Source organism: Oryctolagus cuniculus, chromosome 9 (assembly GCF_051225735.1).
Source record: "Oryctolagus cuniculus isolate XC-2025 breed Fujian yellow rabbit chromosome 9, ASM5122573v1, whole genome shotgun sequence".
Classification (NCBI taxonomy): Eukaryota; Metazoa; Chordata; class Mammalia; order Lagomorpha; family Leporidae; genus Oryctolagus; species Oryctolagus cuniculus.
In genome coordinates this window covers 59,853,104-59,860,849 of record NC_142875.1, presented here as the reverse complement: position 1 = coordinate 59,860,849, position 7,746 = coordinate 59,853,104, and the positions used below count along the sequence as shown (strand labels likewise).

The 7,746-nt window shown below is 44.8% G+C and overlaps 1 protein-coding gene across 3 annotated transcripts in view; it reads left to right on the top strand.

Annotated features, from left to right (window-relative positions):
- The first annotated feature begins 6,777 nt into the window (after window positions 1-6,777).
- OLFM4 (olfactomedin 4) overlaps window positions 6,778-7,746 on the top strand; it is a 53,581-nt gene continuing 52,612 nt past the window's right edge. Inside the window, exon 1 of one of the 3 annotated variants that reach the window (XM_089303633.1) lies at window positions 6,778-6,895. The gene's annotated coding sequence lies outside the window, so the exon portion shown is untranslated. Of the gene's footprint in view, window positions 6,896-7,056; window positions 7,170-7,415; window positions 7,538-7,746 lie in introns of those variants that run through there. The other 2 variants (XM_089303634.1, XM_089303632.1) reach the window with 2 other exon arrangements.

The window sequence follows — 7,746 nt, the reverse complement described above, 5'->3', positions numbered from 1 at the left end:
GCAGCCAGAGTCAACCTGACACCCTCTCCTGCTGCCTCCTCCCACGCTTAGAGTAATTTCTCGCTGGGCACAGCGAGCTGCTGAGAAACCCCGAGAGGGAGAGATGCCTTCCCATGAAAATGAAGCAGATAGGAGCAGATCACAGCCAGGCCTGGAGAGTGATCTGACAAAGGAGTGTTCTACTGGAGCAGAGCTGTGTAATTGGTTGTCAATATATGTATTTCAAAACACAGTCTCTTGGTATCCCAACTTCCCAGGGAGATGAAAAAGAATCTTTCAGTATGAAAGCTTGTTACCTCTCAGAGAAAGCATGCCGGTGCTTCCCAAGGACAGTGAGAAGGTAGCGCCACAAGAGCTGCACGACATGGGATTTCTTTGACACCTTTTCCCATCACAACTGGAGGAGTCTTTAGATTTATGTTTTCTCTCCTTTCCTCCTCTGCAGCTCCCCAGGGTGCCACAGCATGGTCCCATGGGCACTGTCTGGCTTGTACAGGTAATGGCCCCACCCCACAGTGTGCACTCAGATCCTGGCTGTGGAGGAAAATGCCGAGTCTCTGTGTTTTCTCTGTTGCTAAAAAAAAGACGATAAAACCCGACCCCCTCTTAGGGACTTGGTGAAGATTAATTAGATGTTGCTTATGAAATGTTTTAAGCGCTGGCAGGGGAAAGTGTTGAGCCTTCTTTCGAAAGTTACTTCTTTAACCCATTCTGTGAAATAGAGATCTTCACTCATTATTCGGAGTCTGGGTGAGATGCCTCCCATTGGCCAGAGTGAAATTGCTATAGGGTGGGGGTGTGCATGGGGTTTGATGATGGAAACAGCCATCAATTTCTTTTTTTTTTTTTCCAAATAAACCTTTTATTTAATGAGTACAACTTTAGGAATATAGTGATTCTATCTACCATACCCACCCTCCCATCCCTACCCCCAACCCACCACCTCCTCCCTCTCCCATTCCCAGTCCCATTCTCCAATAAGATTCATTTTCAGTTAACCTTATACCCAGAAGACCAACTCTATACTAAGTAAAGATTTCAACAATTTGCATACACACACATACACACACACAAACTGTTTGAGAACAAGTTTTACAGTTAACTCTCATGATACAACTCATTGAGAATAGAAGTCCTTCATGGGAACTAAGTGCATAGTGACTCCTGTTGTTAATTTAACAATTAACACTCTTATGGATAAGGTCAGTGATCACCCAAGGCTCTTGACATGAACTGCCAAGGCTATAGAAGCCTTTTGAATCCACAAACTCCATCAGTATTTAGACAAGGCAATAAGCAAAGTGGAAGTTCTCTCCTCCCTTCAGAAAAAAGTACATCCTTCTTTGATGGCCACTTCATTCCACTGGGGTCTCTCTCATAGAGATCCTTAATGTAGGACATTTTTTTTTTCACAGTGCCTTGGCTTTCTGTGCCTGAAATGCTCTCATGGTTTTTTCAGCCAGACTAGAATGCCTTAACAGCTGATTCTGAGGTCAGAGTGCTACTTAAAGTGATTGTCATTCTATGAGTCTGCTGTGTGGGCTGCTTCCCATGTTGTAACATGTCTATTATTATTACTCGACATTTGATCTTATTTATATGATCCCTTTAACACTTAATCCTATCTATATGATCACTTTAACACTTAAAAATGGCATTTTTACCACCCAGCTTAATGGGATTTGGGGGTCCCATGGCAAGTTTTTAAATTATACCCTTAGAAGTAAGTCCATAGGATTACATATGTAATGTAATTGTATACAGAACTATACAGCTTTACAAACTTCCTCCTCCTTCTCTTATTCCCACTTTTTTTTTTTTACTGAGATCTCTCTTCAATTTTATACATATGTGATTAATTCTATATTAAGTAAAGAGTTCAACAAATAGTATAAAGAAGAGAAAAAGAAAACTGTTCCTCGACAGTCAAGACAAGCAGCCATCAGTTTCACTAGTTCACTTCTAAATGGGCGGCCTTGTTGTGGACCGTGAGTGCTGGCTGAATACACTCGAAGCGGAGAGCAGATCCTAGTCAGGGAACAGTGGGCAGGGACCCCTCTGAGGCTCCTGGCCTTAGGAGTTGGTGAGGATGCAGGGGAGGATGTCACATCTGAGTGTGAGGCAACCCCAGACTCTGGCATGAGTGTTTCCGGCTGGCTTCTTGGAAGGCAGAGGAGCAGACTGGGACACTTGATTCAGAAGTCAGTATTCCTCCTTGACCAGCCGACTGTCCAAGCTTGGAAGTGGAGTCACAAGTGGAGCCACTGTGCTCTTGTTATCCCGTTGTGCTGGAAGGGCTGGTGTGAGGTCTTCTCCTGAGTTCCTTCTTGGATGATTCTCCACACTTCCAAACTGCTATGAGATGTCTCTTCTGAATGGAGGACTAAACTGGTCTTTGATCAAGAAACTTTCCCTTACTCCATAAATATTTGCTGGGCATCAACAATTAGTTGTAGTTCCAAATACAGGGGATAAGCTGTGATCCAGATAGTTAAGGTCCCTGTTTACATTTTAGCAGGAAAGACAGTCAACAAACAAATAAATAAATTCCCCAGTTTGTCTACATAGGAACATAAGCTCTCCAACGGCAAGTTTTGTTTGTTTTTCGTTCATTGCTGTGTTCCTAGTGCCTAGCATAGGCCCTGGCTGCTTGAAATTAGGTGTTTAATAAGTATTTGCTGAATGAGAGCATGAAAAAGATCATTTAAGATAGTATAATTCTGAAGGAAGTGAATCAGAATGGCTGGGGGCGATGAAAAGGTAGAGACAGAAAGAGGCAGAAATGTAAGGCCTTTTAGGCTTTGGGTAAGAGCTAGGGGTTTTATACACAGTATAAAGTATGTGATACGTGTGTGTTTTGGAAGGAACATTGTGTGGGGAAGAACATAGGAAAGGGGAGATGGTGGAAGCTGAGAAATCAGAGAAGCTGTGTCCGTATCCAAGCCAGAGGTAGTGATGGCTTGCCTGAGGCAGGGAGCCAAAGAGTTGGTGGAAAGTACTCAGCTTGCCGGTGTGTTTTGGACACAGAACCAGTGGGATGTGTTAATAGGCTCAATGTAGGGGTCAAGGAAAGAGAACAGTCAAAGATGACTCTAGGGCCAGGCATTTAGTCTGCTGCTTAAAACACCTGTGTCCCACATTCAACTACCTGGCTTCCATACCTGGCTCCAGCTTCCTGCCAGTGTAGACCTGCTGCCCACGTGGGAGACTTGGATGGAGATTGTGACTCCTGGCTTTGGCCTTGGCCTGGCCCCACCTATTGTGCATCTGGAGAGTGAACCAGCAAATAGGGGAACATGCTTACTCTCTTTCTCTCCTGGCCTCTCCCTCTGCCTAGAAAGCTAGTCCCAAAGGTGGGTGGGGTGTGATGCTGTTAAAATTAGCTCTTCTGGGATGTGTCTAGAATACCTTGACATTCTCGACAGACTTGTGGCTTTGCATGTGTCAGGGGCAGTGAGATCCAAGTTTCAGAATTACAGATTTTTTTTTGTCTTTAAATCCTAAAGGATCTGATCTTAGTAATAACTAAACTGATGGCTTTAATTGTCTTTCCCTGCTTTTAAAAAGGAAACTCTTCTTTAAATGAAAACTTAAAAGAAGCCCAATATATAAGATAATTGCTCTCCTGGCTGCAAGTCTTCAGCTTCTATATTTGGCTGCCCTTCTTTATGTCTGTTCAGGTTTTCTCTCAAAAGCCACAAAAATGTCTTGCTTCCATCCACTGCTGGATTGTTGTTAGAAACTTTGCAGGTGGAGAGTCATTCCTTTGACTTAATAGTTCATTCCTATAAAACAAAAACCCACACGGAAAAGCACTATAGGACATTATTAAGCCCTACTAGTCCTTTAAGATGTCAGTAGAACCAGGTTTCCATTCTTTCTTTGGAGTCGATTTTGATGGATCCCAGGAAGATGACTTAGGATCATGAATAGCCTGGGGTTGACCCTGTAGCATAGTAGGTTAAGTTGCTGCCTATAGTGCTGGCATGCCATATGGGCTCTGGTTTGAGTCCTGGGTGCTCCAATTCTTTTTTTTTTCTCATTTTTTAAATTTATTTTTTATTTAGTAAATATAAATTTTCAAAGTACAGTTAATGGATTACAATGGCTTCCCCCCCATAATTTCCCTCCCACTCACACCCCTCCCATCTCCCGCTCCCTCTCCCATTCCATTCACATCAAGATTCATTTTCAATTATCTTTATATACAGAAGGTCAATTCAGTATATATTAAGTAAAGATTTCATCAGTTTGCTCCCACACAGAAACACAAAGTGTGAAATACTGTTTCAGTACTAGTTATAGCATTACTTCACATTGGACAACACACTAAGGACAGATCCCACATGAGAAGTAGGTACACAGTGACTCCTGTTGTTGACTTAACAATTTGACACTCTTATTTATGGCATCAGTAATCTCCCTAGGCTCTAGTCATGAGTTGCCAATGCTATGGAAGCCTTTTGAGTTCGCCGACTTTAATCTTATTCCAACAGGGTCATAGTCAAAGTGGAAGTTCTCTCCTCCCTTCAGAGAAAGGTACCTCCTTCTTTGATGTGGGTGCTCCAATTCTGAACCATCTAACCGGCTGATGCACCTACGACAGCAGCGGAGGGTGGCCCAGGTCTTTGGGCCCCTACACCCATGTGGGAGACCCGGTTGAAGCCCCTGGCTCCTGATTTGAGATCTGCTCCTGGCCATTGTAGCCATTTGGGGAGTGAACCAGCAGATGGAAGACCTCTCTCTCTCTGTCTCTCCAACCTCTCTCTGTAACTCTGCCTTTCAGGTAAATAAATAAATCTTTAGAAAAGAAAAACAATAAAGAGTCTGGGTGTGGGTGAAGTTCCTATGAGGATGAGGGGGCTCCTATAGTGACCTTGCTGAGGGCTGTAAATTTGTGCTGTGTTTACTATTGCCTTCTAGATTCTCCCCTCTCACCTCATTGTCAGGAAACTTTCAGTACTTTGACTTCCTGCTGCTTTTACATCCCCCCTCCTCGGAGCGGGGGCGGGGGGGTTCCCAGGCATTATTTTATGTTGCTGTAAGTAGCCAGCAATTAAAAAAAGGGCCTGGGCCCCTTTCCAGGTGAGTCACTTCAAAGGGCCGGTTAGAGCCCTCCACTCCCCCAGATGCAGAGACAATCCAGGGATTGCTGGCAAGTGTAGATAATGATTATATTACTTGGTTGCTTATAAACCCACAGGTAGAGCTCAGGTACTGCCTGCTGCCTTTGCCATTGCAAGCAGGAGAGAACTGCCAACCAAGTGGCAACCTCATGCTGCTGTTCTGTGTTCTGTGAGAGTCTGTTGAGAGCTCTGGGCCTCTGCTCCTGCAAACACACATCCTCACAGAATTGTGTGCCGTGTCAAGAGGTCATGGGACCCTTGAAGCCCCAGCTCTAGAACCTTGAGAGATGCACGGATCCAGACTGATAACCTCCTACACACCATCACTGCATTGGAGGCAGTCACTGGTGGTTGCCAGTGGCCTAGACTGTTAAACCCCCCACATCAGGCTGACACAGACTAGAAAGATCAGTGGAAATCGGGGAAATCATTCACCTCTCCCATGAGCTTCAGACTCTTCAGCCACCAGACGGGGATATAACATTCCCCTACCTAGCTCACACAGTATTGTGGGCATCAGATTACTTTAAATCGCCTACACATTATTCGGACCCAAACATCTAAATGCTTCTGGGGTAGGGGTAGGCAAGTAACATGTATCTGTTGTTGAGGGCCAGATGTAAAGTAATAGAGATTGGTGAGGCCTGTGGCAAACTGAAGCATTCATTTTGTATAATTCAAAGTTGATGAATTACTGCAGGGCCTTAAAGAAACATCTGTAGATTGGATTTGGCTTTGGCCTAGAAGTTTAAGACTCTTGAAAAGTGTCAAGTAGGATACTCTATTAGTTTTTTTTTAAGGTTTATTTTTATTTATTTGAAGGGAAGGATTACAGAGAAAGGTAGAGAGAGAGAGAAGGAATGAGAGGGAGAGAGAGAGATCTTTCATCTGCTGGTTCACTCCTCAAATGGCTGCAACAGCCAGGGCTGGGCCAGGCTGAAGCCAGGAGCATGAACTCCATCTCCATCTCCCATGTGGGTGCAGAGGTCCAAGTACTTGGGCCATCCTCTGCTGCTTTCCCAGGCACATTAGCAGGGAGCTGGATCGGAAATGGAGTAACCAGGACTCAAACAGGCACTCATATAGGACCTGTACAGACTCATATGGGTGGTGGTATAGGTGGTGACTTAACCTGCTGTTTCACAACACTGGCCCCTCTGTTAGCTTTCACACGGGGAGTCTAGACAGATCCACAAGGCCAATTTTTCACATGGCTAGAGTAAAAGGCTATTAAAGTAGTGTAGTTTGGAAGGGCTTCTTCTTCAAATATCATCCTCTTAGGACTTCTGGGACCCCTATCCTAACCATTAGGGCTTGGAGGAGAGAAGGGTTGGAGAGTGAGTTTTAAGGGATTAATAGTTTTCATTAAAATGCAAATAGAATATCCATGATGGAAAACCTATTGATTGTCTTTTGGCCATTAATACCCAAGCACTTTAAGACAGCAATCAGAAACCTCTGTAAACTGTAATTATATCCCTTAGCTTTCATATTGCTATTTGGCTGCACTCTGTATAAGGCACTGTATTAGGGGCTGGGATTTCACAGATGAATGCAGTTTGGGTCCTGCTTCAAAGGTGTATTTGATCTAGAGGAGACTGGAGGGCCAAGGCAGTGCTTTTCTCTCCACCCCACCCCCACCCCCGTATACCTGGCACCCACAGTACTAAGAATACGGTGGAAACATAATAAATGGATGGGGAAAGGCACTGTGATAACCACCTGCAACACAAGACAAGAGCTGACAATGAGGTATAGCCGGGACCAGGGTGAGTTTATCAGATTAACTCTAGAAGGAGGAAGAGATTGGGGAGAGGAACACACTGGGGGTTGTTGAAGACAGGGATGTCTCTATCCCCAGCAGATCTGGGAATCTTGGAGGATGGAGTCTCCAGGTTGTCAAAGAAACAGGGGGATTTTGGAAAGAGCTAGACCTGGAAGAATCTTCTGGAGAAACGCAGGTAGCGGGATGACTCCGAGGGCCCTGGGGTAGCCAGCTGAGAAGGCTTGGCCAGGCTGCTAGCAAGGGAGCTTGCCAACAAGGTAGGAGAAAGCTGCGTGTCTCAGGCAGCACTGGGTTCTGTGATGCCTGCAGTTGGCCACATGAGAAACTTCCTTGGCTGCTGGTCCCAGATGCTTTCCCAAGTCCAGTGTTTTCCATTTTCCCCTGACACCTGGTGAAGGAGATTATCTCACAATTCTCTCCCAGTCTTAAGTGATAATCTTAATAACTGCAGGTTTCAGTGTTGGTAATTTGCCTCTGATACCAGAGCTGTTAATTGCAGCTCTTATCAATGGCCCTTAGAGCAAGCTGGTTTTAAGTGAAAACAGTGCTTTGAGCTGTAGCTGGGGCTCTCACAGGTTTGGCAATTTGACATAGTTACAAGGTCAGAGCAGCCTGGGAGTGTGGGGTGAGTGAGTGAGCTTGATCCTTATGTTTTTCCTGGGTCCCAAATCTCAGCTTTCAGCCTCATTTCCTGCTATGCCAATACTTGTACAGGGGTCAAGACTATTTGTAATGTCTGCACATGCCTGGAACTGCTGAGTGATTCTGCCTCTTCTTTAGTCTCTGAAAGCCTTGATTTGCTCATCTTAGAAATGGGGGCAATCATCTCTAACT